At 36.8% G+C, this 19,572-nt stretch overlaps 1 protein-coding gene across 5 annotated transcripts in view; it reads left to right on the top strand.

The window, feature by feature from the left end:
* The window catches only part of KLHL29 (kelch like family member 29), a 642,275-nt gene that overhangs the window by 131,979 nt on the left and 490,724 nt on the right, over positions 1–19,572 (top strand). For all 5 annotated transcript variants that reach the window (XM_072407482.1, XM_072407479.1, XM_072407480.1 and 2 more), the window contains one exon: positions 2,398–2,493. The gene's annotated coding sequence lies outside the window, so the exon portion shown is untranslated. The remainder of the gene's footprint in view (positions 1–2,397; positions 2,494–19,572) is intronic.

Below are 19,572 nucleotides of genomic sequence, written 5' to 3'. Positions count from 1 at the left end.
ATGGCACCCAATGGTTCTCTGGCATGGTTATTCTATCTGTTCCACTGGATAATACAATGGAATTTGTCCAGGATTCAAAACATTTGCTAGCAAATGGTTTTAAGAAATCTATTCCAGGTTTTCTGGATCACCCAGCTTCACTGACGAACGTGTATTCTCTCCAGCCTTGGAGAACTTTAATAAATCAGACCCAATGCCTGAACATTTGAACAATCATTATCTGCCATGAGGATCAGGATCATTATTTCTAGCAATGATAGCTGAAAGTAAATAATTTGTTGTACTTGAAGTGAGTGGAGATTTATGAGTTTATTTATGTTTTAATAAAATTTAAAGTTGCATTAAACCGGCAATAAAATTCCATGGCTGTTTCAAGGTGCCTTTATGGTTGTTGGGTCTTTTCTTCCTAATGCATGGTTATAAGTTACTCAATAAAGGTTTTCTTATATGTGTAGCATATAGTCATGTTGATAAACACCAGCCATTACTGAGAGTTTGTAGTGTCATGGATCCTTATCATGTTAAATGAATCCCTGGGGGTATCTCAGAATGTACAAGATTTCTCCTGTAATCTGATGATACATGGAACTGTCCTCAAATAAAAAATGCAATATTTTTTCCTCACACATGATTGGGAATTTTGTGAAATTACATTTGACCTCCTTTGAAGTCAGTAGAGTACCTAGAAGTCATTGGGCTCTCTAACTTTGGGTGCCATCCCATCCTCCCCCAGGTGGTTGAACAATACCCAATAGTCACATATCAGACAAATAAGAAAGGACTGCTATCTCTAATTCTGTGTGGTGCTGCCCTATATACCCTGAGAATTTATGGAGTGAAAGGTTGGGCCTGATTTATTAAAGCTCTCCAAGGCTGGAGAGAATACACTTTCATCAGTGAAGCTGAGTGATCCAGCAAACCTAGAATAGATTTTTTCTAAGTAATTTGTTATTTGCTAGCAATTTTTTTCAATCCTTGACCAGGTCCATTCCAGGTCAGTTATAAAAGAGACTCAGATTTTGTATGGTAACAATCATTGTACTGTATTTACACTAAAGAAACTCCACTCACTTGTGGAGTAATGGAGCACCATTTTTAAAATATGCTTACAATAGCAGGAGAGGAAAGCTCATAAAATATTGTAAATTTGGAAAATTGTGAAATGTAATTGGTAAAAGAGAATGTATGCTCCGTAATATTATACAGAAAACATAGGCTTCTCCTTAGGATCCAGAATATTCTGCTCCTGAACATTCATTGAGGTCTTTCAAAGATATTTTTTTAAAGTGGAACTAAAGCTCATTTTGGAAACATTGGGACTGATTTATTATAGTTCTCCAAGGCTGGAGAGGATACACTTTCATCAATAAAGCTGAGTGATCCAGCAAGCCTGTGATGAATTTCTTCAAAGTCATTTGCTATTTGTTAGCAAATGTTTTCAATCCTGGACCAGTGTATCCTCTCCCGCCTTGGAGAGCTTTAATAAATCAGGCCTATTGCACCTGTTCTGTTTATCTTTAGATTTTCACTGTAAAAGGTGCCACTTGTCCCCCACAACTGGTCCAACTATACTCCATTGTCTTTATAATTACATTGTAGCATTGTCCTGATTACACTGTACCAGCCCTGTGACATAAGAAATAAATAGAGCAAGCAGTGCATTAAAAAAATAAATGTGGAATTCACACAAGATCTCTAAGACGCATACAAGGTGCACACATTGTTTTTTTTAAACTTCAGCTACTTTCTTCAAAAACCCAAGAACCTGTGCCACAGGTTTTTGTTCACTTGTCTTGGTTCTGCACACCCATACAAGTTTATGGGACTTCACATTTACACTTAACACGGTTTGATTCACCTAAGCGAGCTGACCTATGCACAGACCCAGTGATGTGTATACTGTGGATGCCCCAGTATAATACCCCTGCAATATTTTAGCAAAAATGGTAAAAGCATTCTATGACTGCAGAAAGCTTCTCAACGCATGTTCAATTTCTCAATATTTTAAGGCATGTGCATGATTTTAGTTCTGAGTCTAATCATAAAATGTTCAATCTTCATGCATAAGGAGAAGACCAAGAACATAATATTATGTACCATATGGAGAAGTAAGGGCCTGCAGTAGCACAACTTGGAAAGGAGAATTTTGAGAAGGTCAGCAGCTGCAGGCTGTTCATCTTCTTATAAAATCTCATGTATGTGGGACCTCCTAACAAAATCAGCACAGGACAAGTATACTTCCACTGCAACTACAAAAACTTCCATCTTTCCAGTTGCTAAAGCTCACAAAAGTTACATAAATTCCAGTGCTGATTAAAAAATTCTTTTTGTAGAGATTTTGTTCTAGATATTACTATGTACAAAACATTTAGTAACCGTTACCTTTCTTTCTTTCAGAAACAAGATGTACTCCCAGTAAAGGGATTAAACTGCAGTAATACAGAAAGCAGAAAACAAGCAGCCACCCAGGATAAATCAATTTACCGGAATCAGGTAAACCTTTGCTACAATTAATATGGAACAAACTGATGCCAAAACGTCGCCCTGCGCGCGATTATTGTGAAAATCAGTTTTTAAAAACATAAATGCAAAGCATACTCTAAGGAGCGGATCTTACATCGATATGGCTGTTTATCCCAACTTGCAATGAGAACAATATTTTCCCTTTTTGTATGTCTATTAGAAATGTATATGTTGATTTGGGGAAATGATAGACTTTTAAAAAATTTTTTATGTTTTATGCATGAATGTCATCGACTTTATTCAAATTTTCTTGTAAATGGATGAAACCTACACTCAAGGCAAGTTTAAAAAAACAAATTAATGTATTCATTCCTGTATTGATTCAAAAAAATGAAATTAATTTTGAAAGCAACTAGTGTAAATTCCTGAGATTTTGGAAAGATCATTCTGTAAGGAAGAAGTGGATTAGGCAGAGGGTCAGATTGCAAAAAAACTAATTCTGGCTTTGGAAGAAAGGCGTCAGGACACACAGTGAATTACAGCCAAAGGCTCATTAGTGTCCATGCAGATATCTACGTATCCTGAAAACGCCTTTTGGGGTTAGGCAAAAAGCCACCCACCCCCAGGGCACTTGAGCGACAGAAGTTGACTTTAGAGCAATAGAAAAAGGTTACCTGGACTAATTTTTACTGGTTACTCTGATTTAATGTGTAAAGTTATACAATATAAATACTTTTATAACTTATTACAAACAATAGTAATTTTGTTCTGTTGCAGATATGACTTGGATGTGGTTACAAAAAACACACATTTTAATGTATGGTTCCTCATAAATACTATAATCAGCCCCAATGTAATTTCATTTTTAGATGCTTGAATAACTTTTGTCCATATTTGTTTTTCTACATAGTCTATTCTTTGATATTTACCTTAGAAAAGTGGTAATCCCCTTTGTGCCAAGTATATACCAACTACATCCGGTTCAACTTTCATATTCCCACACCATAGCCTTGGTAACCAAGTAAGACACATTCATAACATTATAATATTCATTAATACTCTGAATATGTTTGCATTCCTCATATATTTATTATTATTTTTTTGTTATTATCAAAACATCCAAACCTTTTTGGCCCCGGTTTGAGATTGATTAGTCTGTTTAAAGTATCTATTTCATTGTTGAGTATATATTTCTACATCATTTATTGAATATTTTATTTATATTTTGTACTACTACAATCTCTAGAGTCTCTTTATTTCCCCTTGAAGAAGCCTACCCTAGGTGAAACGCGTCGGGTGTGAGACAGTAACTATTTGCTAATGGATCATAACCGATATGATGTACATTCCGATGTTTTAAAAATACTAAGGAGCACATATTTAATTTGTTATGTACATAGACTCTTCATTTATCTTGTTCATTGTCCAGTCAATCTTGTTTGAATTGCAACTATGTTTCTTTTAAATTGTATAAAAATAAAGTCTCTCTTTTTTTTTAAATAAATGAGCTTTCCCATATCCAGTTTGCCAGAAAAAAGCCATCTTTTCTTGTTTCTATCCACATACCTGGACCAATGATTAACATTGGTGCTGATTTATTAAAGCTCTCCCAGGCTGGAGAGGATACATTTTCAGTAAAGCTGGGTAATCCAGCAAACCTGGAATGGATCTGGTCCAGCATTTAAAACATTTGCTAGCGATCCATTCCAGGTTTGCTGTATCACCCAGCTTCACTGATGAAAGTGTATCCTCTTATAAATCAAGCTTGTTGTCTTTTAGAGGATGATAGTGGTCAGATATGTGTCATTTACCTGTGAAAGTGTCAGGAGCAGGATGCATTATAGGAAGGTGGTAGGCTGGTAGAGATAGAGTAGCTTCTCAGATCTTTTGCCAATGTCTTGGTATCAGATACCACAGGACACATTTGTAGGTCTTGTAGAGTCCACCTGTTTGCAGCAAAAGGAAGTTCTACACAATATTAGACAGCTAGTTTTTTTTTATTTTGGCTGAGGAGTGTACAGTTATTAATATTTTTTTTGTCATTAAATATACTTTTTGTAGTATTGGCTTCCCATGTTTAAGGGCTCCATTGTAAGGGGAAGACAACAAATCAATAAAAATATATCACGTAAGGGCTATTGTGCTAATGATTTTTAATATATATATACCAAATGTGTGTAAATGTCCATTATAGAATGTGCATTTCCTGGGTAACTGTTCCAAGTTTATGTATAGTTCAGTCAGGAAGAGGTCACTAATATGGGCAGGTAAATTCTCAATATTTAGATTTCTTCGGGTTATCATTCTTAACCTACGTACACTCCTCATATGACTGTCGGCCAAGATAGTGGGTCATATTTATGAACTCCCGATCCGAAACTATCAAGAGTTTAAAAAGCAACTGCTTGTTCATGCTCCCCTCTCCATAATTCGGTGTTGTGTGTGCATATCTCCAGTTCATCTGTTGATGGAAAAGATCACGAAAGATTGACATCTGTATGGGGTTTTAGGCAAAGGCCCCATGCTATACTGGCCTTATGAATATTTAAAAGTTTTAAAAAATGTTTTAATATTTAATGCCAATAACAGTAAATATGTTTTATATAGTATATCATGTATGTAATAAATATAAAATGTATATTATATTTTAAAATATTTTAAACATTCCTTTAATTCTATCAGCTCATATTACTATCATCTCATAAAACATATGCTCATAATTCTATCAGCTCATAAAACATATGAAAACACTAATATACTAATTTTAAGACATGTTATTTCAAATTTACCTGGTAGGGGCACTTTTTCTACCAGCCAGTTCTGAATTGTTTTTGCATTTTGCACCTTATAGTTACTTTTGATGTGACCTTTACATTTTTAATACTCTGTGCTTCCATATTTTTTTTTTAAATTTAACTAGATCCATTAGAGAAAGCTCTGTATTTGACAGTCTAATTTAAACCTTGTTCTTTAAAGCAGACTTTGCAGTAAAATGCAACGCCAGCTAATTAGATCTGGGCTCCTACTTCTTGTTTCTGATAGTGTTTTGTGAAAATGTACCTGTAAAATAAATGTTGAATTATATACACACATTACTACTCTCCTATTGCAGGACATGGGCTCCTTGCTTCCTGGGGAACAATGAGCACCACCAACTGGACATTCTAGTCCAATGCAAGAATATCTTCTCTAAAGAGTTGGGTTGCTGTGGATCCCCAGTAACTCACTTGGCATCATTCCTAGACATCATGGGGACAATTTATTAAAGCTCTCCAAGGCTGGAAAGGATACACTTTCATCAGTGAAGCTGATCCAGCAAACCTGGAATGGATTTTTATCCTATTTTTCCTATTTAACCTTCCTAGGCGGTAGAAAAAAGTTGCTGAAAGCGGTAACACCGAGTCACACTCGGGGTAGGTAAAGTTAGTAAATACAGCCTTACCTAATCCGCCAGTGCCCCGCGCCGTCCATCGCCGTGATCCCTGTCTTCCTTCTACTTCTGTCATCTTCTGAATACGATGAGCCGGTGGGGCGGGGCAAGGCGGGAAATTCAAAATCCATTTGTATTGCATTCAATACAAAATCAGCAGTACATTGTATTTCATAAACATTTATTTTACAGTATAATAAAATAGTATGAGTATAATATTTTTTTTTATTTAAATAAATATATATATATATATATATATATAATTTTTTAAATATATGTGTATTCTTTAATTTATTCAATTTGTTATTTTGACATGATTTTGTGTTTCAAACTTTATTATACTCATAATATATTATACTGTTAAATACATTTTCATGAAAAAAACGCTTTTAGACATATAAAACCAGAAAGAAAAGAACCGCTAGGGAGGTTAATGTATTTATCGTATTTAAAAGTCATTTACTATTTAATAGCAATTTTTTTCAATCCCGGACCAGATCCATTCCAGCTTTTCTGAATCACCCAGCTTCACTGGTGAAAGTGTATCTTCTCCAGCCTTTAATAAATCAGGCCCCGTGGGTCTGAAAATGGGAATAGGGTGTGTATATATATTTATATATATAGTTTTTTTCTTTACAGACACTTTTTAAAAATAAGCAGACCTTGTATCATACTGCAAGGTATAGTTTATTAGTTCATATATAAATGTAGTGATTATGTAAGCTGATTGCAATGCATGAAATAGAATTCAACAACAAATGCTGTTATTTTTTGTAAAAAGTGATAGCACTTTTCCTGGTCTCCAATGGACCTATTATCCATTATCCCTCCCTTTAAGGTCAAAGTATTCTCCATTCAGAAGATCTTTGGATCTATAGCCTACTAAATGGCATGGGCAAATCAGCAAAGCACAGGAGACTAGTAACGAAAAAAGCTGGGTTTGTAAATATAGTGGATAAAAAGAAATCACTCATCTCATATAAATGTGATTTCTGTGAAGCCCATATGGGATGTATTTAATGCTGGATGGCTTTCAGGTCAGTAAAAGGCAAAATTGGTCTCTTGCTACTTAAGCCCTGGCTGCTGAAAGGTCAGGACAAGCATGGAATGAAAAACATTCATCTTCTTGTACACATATATGTGTCTTCCTAAAACCTCAGGCTTTATTGATTTAATAAGTTTACTATGTGTCCTAAGGGTTTCATATTTAATTTATATATTTAAATTCATCTTAGAACAACATTTAGGCATTGTTAGAATTGAAAAATGACCATAGAACATGTTTATATAACTGGTTTTGAATCCCCTAGCTCCTACACTAAGCAATGTTTAAAAGAATTAAAATCATGACCTTTGTGTGGTTACTGTTCATCCACAGTACATCATACCCAGGACAGAAAAGCTCTGCCATCATAAAAGCTCAGCCCTATGCAAAGCTGTCAATGCAACAACTCCCCCCCCCCCCCCCCCCCCCCCCCCCCCCCCCCCCCCCGCAAGATTGGGAGATACTTTGACCCAGTTGTTTAGGCATTAGAATTTGCTCATTGTCAAAGTTATTCAAGTCCTAAGCTTGGCTTCCTACACATCACCTTCAATACCTGATCGTTTAATTGCCGCCTAATATATCCAATCCCTTGACAGATGCAATTGTAATAAGATAGTTCACTTTTTCTTGACTTTTATTAAATTGGGGAATCCTTTAATTTCCTAGGGAACCCCTGCTATAATTCTTATATATCAGCAGCTCACAGTACATTATTAATATTATTATCATTAATATTATTTATTAATATTTTATATTATTAAACAGGATTTATATAGCGCCAACATATTATGCAGCGCTGTACATTAAATAGGGGTTGCAAATGACAGACAGACAATGACACAGGAGGAGGACAGGACCCTGCCCCGAAGAGCTTACAATCTAGGAGGTGGGGCAAGTAACACACAATATGTAGTGGTGGGAAGTAGTGATTGACACAATGCCAATATTCTTTGTAACTGTCTTTAAAGGTGGGATTATCAACAACCTCTTGAATTTACTCAATAACCACCAATGTTAGTTAGATGTCTCTCACTGACCCCTGAATATTACTTTTTACAAAGGTTCCCCAAGACCAAAAAATGTCTCAAGGCTCCCATTTGGGTATAAAGCTTCAGAAAAACTGCCTTAGACTGTAAGCTTTAAATATTCAGATAAATTAGAAAAGCAATAAATACTAATAACATAGAAAAGTGACTTTTATTCGTGCATGAATCTTGCAATTGCCTCATAGAATTTCACTGTGTCAACAGCAATATTTGCCCACAACATTATTTCTCCTTTGGTTTTACGGAGGATGTGAATTATTATAAATTATATTTGCACTGCTTATCAAAATTTTTTGACTTTATACCTTGGTCATCGCTCTAAATGAGCTTATAGTTTCCAGGACACCAGAAATACACGGGCACAGCACTCACCATTAGACTACTGTGCATATTTTATTCCTGGTGTGGCACAGTTGGCAGGTGATCCTGGTGTCATCAATATATTCTGCACACACAGCAATACACTGTAAAAAGTGCAGTCGCTTTCAAATACTATTCCTAATAAAATGAATATGTGTTAATTCACCTCAGCTAAGCATGGAGAAGGTTGTATAAAAGGCGTTAACATTGTCTCCTCACCCTCAAACTTGTCGCTGGAGGCGTTATATACTTAAAGTACATGCAAAGGTGTTAAAGGCCACTGTAATAGAAGAAATTGTAATATATATGTGGGTAATACTTGTAATAAGTGTATGATTTTTTTATGAATTCTATTTTTTGGTATTTTAAAAGAATTTAGTACATTAATTTGAACACGTGAATATTCACCAATTATCTACTCATGTGAAAAGCACATTTCTGGTCACTATAAATACCCAGTAATGCTCAGATGCTTTTTAAATGATTGGGTTGGATTATGGACATGACATTTTTTTCACTACATTGTCCTAATGTGTATGTAAAGGCAAGTTTATAATATAAACGTATAATATAATACTTTCCTTCTAATTCATGTGACTGAAACAAAAGGTAAGAGGAAAACATAATATAAAGGTGAGAGGTAATCTTCCAATGGATGTTCAAAATGGGAATTCCAAAGTTTCCCTCTCACTGCCTTCTGCATCTCCAAAACAAGGAGTGAAAGAGAATCTTCTCAGCAGAACACACACAGGAGAAATAACCTGACAGTGGTTTTATTTTTTTCTCTACGCAAAACTAAAAACGAAAAGTTTTTGCTTTACATACACATCAATAGACAGTAATAGAGCTGCAAAACAAGCAATCTGTGATTATATTATTACTCAAAGATCCACAACATAGCAAAGACCCTAAACAGGTTGCATTTGACTTCTAACATTGTAGAACAGTGGTGGTAATATTTGTTGTCATAGGGGTTCTTACCAAAGGGCTGCACACTCCCAAACAACATGCTACAGTTTTCCTTTTTTTCCTATTTAACCTTCCTAGCGGTAGAAAAAAGTTGCTGAAAGCGGTAACACCGAGTCACACTCGGGGTAGGTAAACCTATGGAAGATGGTCAAAGAACAAAGGCATGCTATAGTGGGTAATTAGAGATTGCAGATATTCAGGGGGTCCTGAGGGTGCCACAGTTTGGGCTACAGGTTGGGCATCGGGGTTTTGGAAACACCTACTGGTAGTCTGTTGCAATCTTCTCTCATATACCAGCTAAGCTAAGCTTATGTTGTAAATTTTGAAAATTATTTTTTCCATAATGCCTTTGGATACAGAGGTAAGTAAAGGTTTGTTTTAATGTACTTATACTGATTGTTTAGAATATGTAAATACTTTGATGTGTATATATTCTTGGCACAGATTCACATCAAATGAATATTCATATGAATGTATTTTCAGCTACTTTACCAAGTGGACAACAATCTGCCAAATACATAAGGACACAAATGAAAAAAGAAATTCAAATACTGAATACTTTAATTCTGTGTATCGACCACATCAAGAAGAGGTGCTTATTTCTTGGTGATAATGGTCCTGAAAGCCACGTACTTCCTAAGAATAACAAACTTGAATGAAATAAAAGCAAGCTGAAAGAAATGTGCTTGGCACCCAGACTCAGAGTGGCTTTCTAGATAAATCCACATAACCAAAGAAGAACTATAGAGACAGCCTGTAGCCCCCTGGTCTGGGCTTGGCTTTTATTTGTGAGCTGTAATGAATGTGACCCGGCACACAGCGCTTTCCTGCAAATCCATCACACAAAGGACAACTGTTTGTTCTGTGTTATAGAAAAGCAGTGGGAAGCTTGTCCATTGTGGAGGAGTCAAATCGGACACAAAAGAAGAGGAATGTCACAAACAAGCGTTTTATACACTGCCTATAAACTGCCAGGGGTCAGATCCTTTTAGCAATCTTTATACAGTCAGATCGGAAGATCAGGGCTGGGAGAGAAAAGTCCCTCTGTTCGTACACAAAGCTTTAAACTTTGTGGGATGCGATTACATGTTTTGTTTTACCTGTCTTTTAATGTCTAGAGCTAAACTCCTGGGGAATTAAATGGGCCACCTTTTAATCTAGTTACATTACATGATTAATAGTAAAAAAAAATATGTATAACTGACTAAAGTATCTCCAAATATATCAGCTTCCTACAACCCCCTGGGCAGCAGCACCCATTCTGGGACTGGGATAAGCATCCCTCCAGCCAATTAGGTGCCACTATATTTAACACTGATGAGTAATGATTTGGGTAATGAATAGCATATTTTATTTGTCCATCCACAGGTTAAGGGAAGACAGGGAATCGAGGGGGGGGGGGGGTCCAATCCCCATTCCAGACAATATTGTTTAACTGCTGCCCATTCCAGATGTCTGAAAAGATGAGGGCCTGACTATACTGTTTGAGCAGTGAGATGGATCTGGGCCATAAAGACAGTATGGGAGAGCAAAGCCTTCAGGGGTACCTATCCCAGGAGGCTTCTGGCTGCTCCTTCTGCGTATGTCTAATCTCAGGCATGCACAAAAAGAGCTTTTTTTGAGATTGGCACTCTTTTTTTCCCATTTGCAGCAGGCTACGTCACTCCATCATGCGCCTGCGCAGTGCAAGATCGGGTGATGTAGCCAGAAGACGATGGCAGTGCCCGCCGGGCACTATTCCAGGACAGCACCAGAGAAATCGTGTGCCCTGTGCAAGGAAATGTAAGTGTGAGTTTTTGGTTTTTGGTTTAGTTCCACTTTAACTTTCGAGGAAAAACAGCCTTCTAAATTAGTTATTGCTTATGCAGTTGGACAAACAAATACATACATTACTTTCACTATAACTGCAATATGTTAAGTAGAAAAGTGGAATATGATGTGGATAGTACAATTGTGCAATTAAACATTTTTTTTTTTTTTGCAGAATAGTCATAAAATATCTCTTCTGCAATATATGGTTCCTACTTGCCTATTTGGGATCTCTTCTGCAATGGACAGTATAGTGTGGCGAGATGTATAAACTCTATTAACACATGCCCATGAACCATGGCCATTCATTACAGCCAAAGTCCCAAACCTAGAAGAATCCTAACCCTAGGACTTCACTGAGGTTAGGTGCATATAGCTCTGCTTTAAACTCTTCATTCCATGTGTTCCCTGCAGTGAATGGAGAAGGCTTAAGTAAGCAATATGCCCAGAGTTCAGAGAGCTTTAAACATAAATCCCCGACAAAAAATCAAAAGAAAATGTAATACTCTTTTTTGTACAGCATATAATTAGTACGTATTGCTTGTGAGTAAGACACAACAGTCATTTAGCCCTCCTTGCCCGACCTAATGAGTAATAAACAGTTACCACCTCCTCACCCCCTGTAGTTATATTGTCGTTGGGGCTGCACACATAAAGGAAGATTTTGCTGCAGTGATCTCCCCATCCAGTTGGAGTCTTTTGCCTCATAAATGAAAAGTTGAATATGGGAAAAAGTTTACAGCTTGCAAATACAGCTTGGTATATATACATCTATCCCTTTTCCTTGTAAAGTAGTTTAGAAACGTTTTGAACTGCTGTGAATTTTCTCCTTGCCTGTGGGGCAATGTCCAGTATTCCTTTGTGGCGGAGGTTACATTTAAGCAAAGCATTTCATGAATTTATGGCTCTCATGTTAAGTTCAAGCTCAGGTCATATTTGAATACAGCAAATGATGACTTTACCATTTGTCTTGGCATTGCTAAAAATTAGGAGAGAAAACTGCACCTCCACCACCGTCCGTGTCAGACTGCTTGTGATTCCTTTAAATGTCAGGAGAACTTTAGACATTATATAGAACGTTTTACAACATTTCTAAGGAAAGTATTGTTTACGCAGGCATTGTAGGCACGTGTGAGACCTAAAATACACACTTTCTTAAAAGTGAACTCCAGGCAGATATAAAAAGCACAAGTTAATGGAGCTTTGTAGTCATTAATACATCATTAAAACTGGACTTCCTTTGCCGCTCTGTTGGTTGCAGTCTCCGATGTCCAGAGGTACAACGCAGGACTAGCAGTTCTGCATTGTAAGTGAGGAAGCCAAGCATCCCAGAGCATCAACCCAGAGCATCAGAGGGAAGAGATGGGCACCAGATGTCTGAGAGTGATGAATAAAATAGGTAAAACAGCTTTTAATGGTACCCTTGACAAAAACAAACATTTAAACCCATGCAGTGTACAAGGAGCCCTACCTCAAGGGTAGTTTTTACAGTTATCTGAAGCTCACCTGCAGCTCAATGTACTGCTGACCATCCATGTATTTAGCAGTTTATCTGGATTTTAGCTATAATTACATATACAAGTCAACAACTAATTACATTTCATTTTTTTATTTTATGAGATCAAAGAAAGATGATTAGTTCCTTTGGGTTTATGCACTTGTTTTAGTTATTGAGTTTTTTTTTATTAGACTAAAAAGGCTTTAAGGCAAAGATGTGGTCATGCAACAACTTGTGTATTAGAGGTACCAATACAACTCTCATATAATACCTTCAGCTATCCAGAGCACCCATGGGAACCTTGCACGGCCTTTGGACAAGTCAGAACACAAGCAGATGTCATAGTTTTGTTTTGCAAAAATAAGTTTTTTTCAAAATTTGAGTTATGTTTTAATATATCTCTAAGTTTCTCGCTGGAGCTAGCTAGAAATGTGCTGCACTACATTGGGGTATCTTGGGACCTCTTCAGATATTGTTCCTTGTGCTTAGAAAAGTGATTATGGAAAATGAAATGATTCATACTGTAGTACACCCTCTAAAACACAAAGCCTTAGAATTCTGCAATTATGAAAGAAGGTTTAGAAATGATAAAAAAAGACAATCCGTTGTTCAGGGGAGCCTAGTCTGGTATCTCCAGCTTCTGTGCCTTCTATGGCTAATTAAAATGTAGCATACCGTGTAAAAGCCACTAACTACAACCAATTAACAGTTTATTTAATGCGGATAACCATTCAACAATTTTTTTACAGCATAAAAGCAGATAATACTGAACACTTGTGTTATCTAAGATCCAGCTGACACACATTTGCCTGTTTTATTGTAATACGCATGTCCGTGTATTGAGCAGGCACTCATGTTGGAGTAGTTTTCCAACAACAATATCAAACAATATGTTAGCGTTGGTATTGTTGTTGGAACTTCAGTATTTTAGTCTGCCACAAGTGTCTACTACCCTCAGGGCTGTCATGTGGCCCTTTTCACTTATTGTGTGATCCACAGAACCTTTGTAGACAGTGGGCCTATGAAAGAACCTGGGTGATCCAGCAAACCTGGAACAAATTTGATCCAGGATTAACCACTTCCCAAACAATAGAACATATTTTTTCGATAGAAAGATAACTATTCCATTCCAAAATACCCATTCTGGATCACTCAGGTTCTCCCAGTCTGTCTTCCCTAGTCTTGAAGAGTTTTAATAAATTGGGTCCAGTATGTATCCTAGGGGTTGATTAAGCCAAATTTTGGCCATTTTTTTTTGTTTGGATGCATTCTATTCCTATTCACTAAATGGAGAATATATATAATCCAAAAAATGCATAAATAACAGTCAAATCAAAGGATGAACAGTTTATAGACTCTGTATTGCAAAGTTGGAGTACACTCATTTGTCATGGGGCTGTAAAAGCAATGTCTATGTATTATATTTTATTCTTTTTACAAGCCTATAGGTTGTCAAATTGGGCAACTTTCCATAGAATTAAATTCACTACGTTTATTTTATGTATGGTCTTTAGTGATGTCAAAGGCCACCCAAAAGCACCTTAGCAACATTGGTCCACAGTGACACCAGCCTGCCATTAAACATTAGATGTTTTCATTGATCATTAATAAGTAGGAAGAGGTGATAGTCCTCTCGAATAGTTAGCTATTTACTCCCTTAAGGATAACAAGTCTGATTTATAAAAGAAAATAAGAGGACAATGTATTTCATATATGTATTTTATATGTGATTTCATTATCAGAACAGTTAAAAGATTTTGTCTGCTGGATGTTCAAACATTTGTGCAATCATGCTATTTCTCCGTCCTCTTTTTATGTAGTGTAGTAGACACATTGAAGAAAACATTAACATTCCTGCACACATGCAGCTAGTCAAATACTATATAGTTTCTTTCCACAAACAGGTTTTATTACCTTTTGGAAATTAGACAGAGATGACGTTATGTGTAAACGCAAATAGTGCTTAGTCGAAATGTTCTCTAAAATGATGAGGGGGAGATGCTGGGCGGAAGACAGGAGAAGCTGAACCACACAGCAAGCAGTGGCAGTAGCAGAAAATGTCCACAAAAATAACTTTCCTTCACACACCCACCACATTCCTCAACTACGCTCCTCATAACATCATTTTCCAGCACCATTTCTGCAGGGAATATCAAGGACGAGAGAGGCCAAGAGAAACTTTTATTGTTCTTCCACATAACTTTCTCTTCAGCTGAAGAATAGTAAAGTCTGAAAGTTTTATTGGTTCACTCTGTCCGTGTTGTCTTGAATTTTTCAACACTTTAGGTTTGTCGATGGTTGTAATGATTTTGTTTTTATAAAAGCTGTTCTCACCAATAGGTTGTGTGGCAGAGTGCTGGAAAACTTAATTTTTGGGTGCAGTGACCGCTATATTTTTTTAAAGGGGTCAAATTATTTGGAGTCATCCAAAATGCATTGTAAACACTAATAGCATGCTCACAACAAGTCCTTACATTTAGTCATAGCCTAAATCCAAACCTAAACAAGGCGAATTCCAATAGGCTTATAACTAAATATTAACAGTAATAAAATGGTGGACAGACTCGGTTAAATGAACCAAATGTAATCATACAATGCATTACAGATATTTTCTATCCTATGAGAGTTCAGCCAGTGGGGGGGTCAATCAGATGTGACCGCATGACACCAAATTAGGGGGAACAATGTACATTGGACTATATTTAAGTGTACTGCATCATAGTATAAACCAAATGTCTACATAAAGAGGAATACCAGTTACAGGGATCGGGTGGTAGATGGTGAAATTGTGTTGCACAACCCCAATTTGTTAGCAGAAATAAATAATATAGATCAGATGTGGATAGGTGCATAATCACAACCACGTTCTGCCACAAAATTATATTTAAAATGTCTAAACTTCCAAAAATTATCATTTACACTGATCAATTTGGTTGCTTTAAGTATGCACGTGTATTGCACAAACAGAGCTACACGTATTGTTTAATCAACAAGTCTAGTTCTATAGACTGAGAATACATCTACATTTGTTGCCTCTATTCATAAAGCCAGCTTGGGATTGTTACTGGTACAAAAGGTTATCAGGTGAATAATCTGGGAACCTACCTCAAAAGTGCATTATGAAGAGTGGAGGTTTCCTTTGGAAGTCATTGGAAGTCACTAAATCACCTGTGGAACATGTTGACCCTGTACTTTAGTATCAGGGTATTATGTCACTCCAATGGCAAGTCTGATTAAGTTAAGCTTTAAAACTTCCTAGCAGACAGTGTGAAAGTCTACCATATTGGTAGGCCAATATGAATGATGAGTAGGGAGGTAGAGGCAGGGTTAAACACTTATTTTTATGTGCTTGTAATTTGTACAGCTTTTCATTTTTTGAAGTGACAGGGTCACTTTATACTTTTAACATTTAAAGCCCCGCTTAACAATAGACATATTGTCACTGCTGTTACCTCTGAAAACTGCAAAAGCCCAATTCTTATGTAACTTTGTTACATATCCCTGATTTTACATTGACTTTATGACTTAAGGCCCATACAGATGCTGGATTTTTAGCACTGGAAATAATCCTTCATGATTATCTCAGGTCAAAATCTAATGTCAGTACAGGTGTCCAAACAGGACTAGATAACACTAATAATTCATTATATATTACATATACATTATATATTCTACGCAAGCAGCGGGGCCGTCATCAGTGGGAGATCAAGAGATACTTCTGTCGTGAGCCCCAATCGTAGGAGCTTGACATTTTCAATGCTGAAACTTTAACACATGGGGGGCGGGGGCATAGAAAGTTTACCTAATTTGAAGCCTGAAAATTCAGACTGCGCCCCTGGCAGGCAGATCATGGTTGGTGCAGCATGGTGCTGTATTTGGTAAAATTAAGAAGCTGTTTAACGCCTACACGTGAAACGGAGACACTTTATTTCAATCACAGTGTTGTCTTCTCACTTCCCATCGTATCTACAGGACCTGTATTCTCCTCATGCCAAATACAAAAAAAAAAACCCCAAAAACATTAACCATGCTCTTTATCCAAAATATGAGTTTAGTATTTAGGTATAATAACAAACATAAATCAAGTAGCAACCATGGCAACAGATAAACAATGAACTCACCAGCTCATTACTCAACAGATGGCAGATGCAACTCGGTGTACTTTATGTATCATCGATAGTTACAAAGTGACCATAGTTGATTATTCCATTAGATAAATCTATGTCCCTTTTACTTTTTATAGCCTATTTCTTCTGGTTATTAGTGCGAGCAGGCAATAAACTTCTCTCACCATCTTCGCAATTGAAATTCTCAGCAGGTGTATATCGAATGCGGTGCTCAGAAGTAAGGGTGTGGGTAATTTGCAGACATGCATATGTTTTCATTAGAGTAAGGTCAGCTTCAAGGTGAGAGCCAATGTAACTTATTTTATTCCTGTTAAATGAAGTTAGCGGTTTCATGGTTCACTTGCTGTCACCGCTCAGCTAGCCAACATTTGTCATTTAGTAGATAAATTAGGAAGAAGTGAATAAGAACCACTGGTTAAACATGGCATCAGATTGGTTAAAGAAGATAAGACCAACCTGTGGTCCTAATGTGGCCACACACGTTACAATTTCTGTGCAATATCTTTAGAATTTATGTAAAGCTGTACGGTACTATAGCCTACCTAATGAATCACCTTAACCTATTTATAACTATTTGGCTGGCATCTTATATATAGCATGGTTATAATAGCATGGTTGCATCGTTGTGTGGTGTATGGCCATGCAGTGAGCTGGGGCAGCCTATTCAGGGCTTCCTGGCAATACATAGAAAGAACTGCCAACTAACAACGCATAGGGCATTGTTACAAACATTACTGTACAGTGTACACAAATGTGAACGTCATTTTTAATCTTCCAAAATCTGCAGGTTTAAGAAATATTATATATTGACCCTGCTATGGAGGTCCATTTTGGTTTGAGACAAAGGTCCACCAAAGGAGGAACTTTTTGGAGTCATGTCAATCCACGAACATTCTTAGTTCTTTGGCAAATGCCAGGATTGTTGGGCTGGCCAGAATGGGCTCGCTTTCGTCTGTTGTCCCTCATACACACCATGATCCAGATGGTTTGGTCAAAAAACATATGCATCAAAGTATGGCTGATGTAGAATATAAAGTCATTACGGCTGATACTATAATCTCAGTCACTCCTCAACCCCTGCATTTGTACCATGTATGTAAATTATTGTAAAAAATACAATTCCTCTATCTAATACTTATGACCTCAAATTCCAGAATGCAAGTAAAGTGAAATAATAAAGGGAGGACAGTTTTCTTGGAGGGTAATTGCTGTTTTTTTATTCAGCTAGACAAGACCTGGACCAATGCTCAACAGTTCAACATGTTCCCAGCCCAATTCTCCAATCAGCTATGCTACATCACTGTTGATTATTGGAACATTCAGTTGATCTTTAGGAAAGTTATTCATATTCTATAGACACTTTCTAATGGCAGCCTATACACTTTCATGCCATATATTTATAATAGGGAGGTTGTGTTAGAAGGCAGGATAAACTTGCCAAGGATTCGGTCTCTTGACCAGTAAATCCATCCTAAAAAGTGTTAGAATGTGAAAATATGCTAAAAAAAACTTGCAAATGTATTTCACTCTTTAATGAGCTGGACTTTTAGAGTAATATTCTTTGTAAAAGTTTTAGTAGATGTAATTTTATATGCATTACTTAGATTTAATAGGACCTAATGGCAATATCACTAGTTTCACCGGCCAGTTTTGTATCTCTTCGCATGCATTATACAGTTATACAACTGAACTTTGTGTTGTCACTTTATGTCCACAGAAGCTAGAAAAACATATTCTATGTTCATTCTGAAGAGTACTGCAGAGCCATGCTTTTGATTTTGGTATACTGCATTCATAACACTGTATTAGGTTTTTTGATTGCTTTAAGTGATCACATGTGATTGCTTTCAGATTCTTGGCGTGCAGATAGATGACTAATGTAGGCTTTTTTTTATTAGAATTTAACTGACATTTGTGAAGTTTAGTTACCCTAAAAATGGTTTGGTTGGCTTTATATACAGTAGCTGTATTCCTCCCTGTCTTCTGACTTTAGTGAAAATCCCCTCTTGCTAATAACGCCTGCATTGCACTTAAAGCAGAACTAAACTCTGCTATGCTCACCTGTCCTCATTCCCTTGCAGGATGCCTCCTTCTTCTTCTTTCTTCTCTTCCTAGATGGGATCGTAGGCCATCTGACATAACTCCTGCTCAGGTGTGTAGGAGTTCATTCATTTCTTACGACCACAGGGGAAGCCAGTATTGTTGGGTATTCTGGCAACCAATTCTTGAGAAGCTATTTTGACAGTTGCATGGAGTGATCAGGCAGAAAAGAGTTTTTATTGCAGAAGAGACCTTGCCTGTTCCTTTCTGCAGTAAAGCCCTGCCTGATCACAAGTTACAAAGTGGAACTTAAATTCCTTCCATGACATCCATGACCTGTATGGCTTTACCATTTAGCAGTAAGGTGGCATGGGTCTTCTTCCCTATTACTGTATTTTTACATGAAATTAGTTTCATTATCATCCCAGAGTCTGTGTGTGATCTAGGTGTTCTGCACTCAGTTCCCTGCTGTGATTTTTTTATGTTGGAGAGCTGCAGATGAGCTTCCAATTGCTAAGTAAACCAAAACAGTATAATGAACAGAGAATAGGCAACAATTTTTTCACGTATTAAGTTTACCTTTTGCACAGGATGTAACCTGACCATTCATATCAGCTGCTATCAACACTCATGTAGGTAAAATAGGAGGTTTGTGTTTTTTGCTCAGTTGACATTACTTCGGGACAAGGGCAGGTAGAATAATTACATAGACAACAAGCAGTTGGGAGACAGGTTGTATTGTATGTTATGCCAGACTGTTACTCCTCTTTTAAAACTACATGCTG

This window comes from Pyxicephalus adspersus, chromosome 4 (genome assembly GCF_032062135.1).
Source record: "Pyxicephalus adspersus chromosome 4, UCB_Pads_2.0, whole genome shotgun sequence".
Taxonomy (NCBI): domain Eukaryota; kingdom Metazoa; phylum Chordata; class Amphibia; order Anura; family Pyxicephalidae; genus Pyxicephalus; species Pyxicephalus adspersus.
Note: the sequence above shows the minus strand (reverse complement) of the source record. Positions and strands in the feature narration are given on the sequence as shown.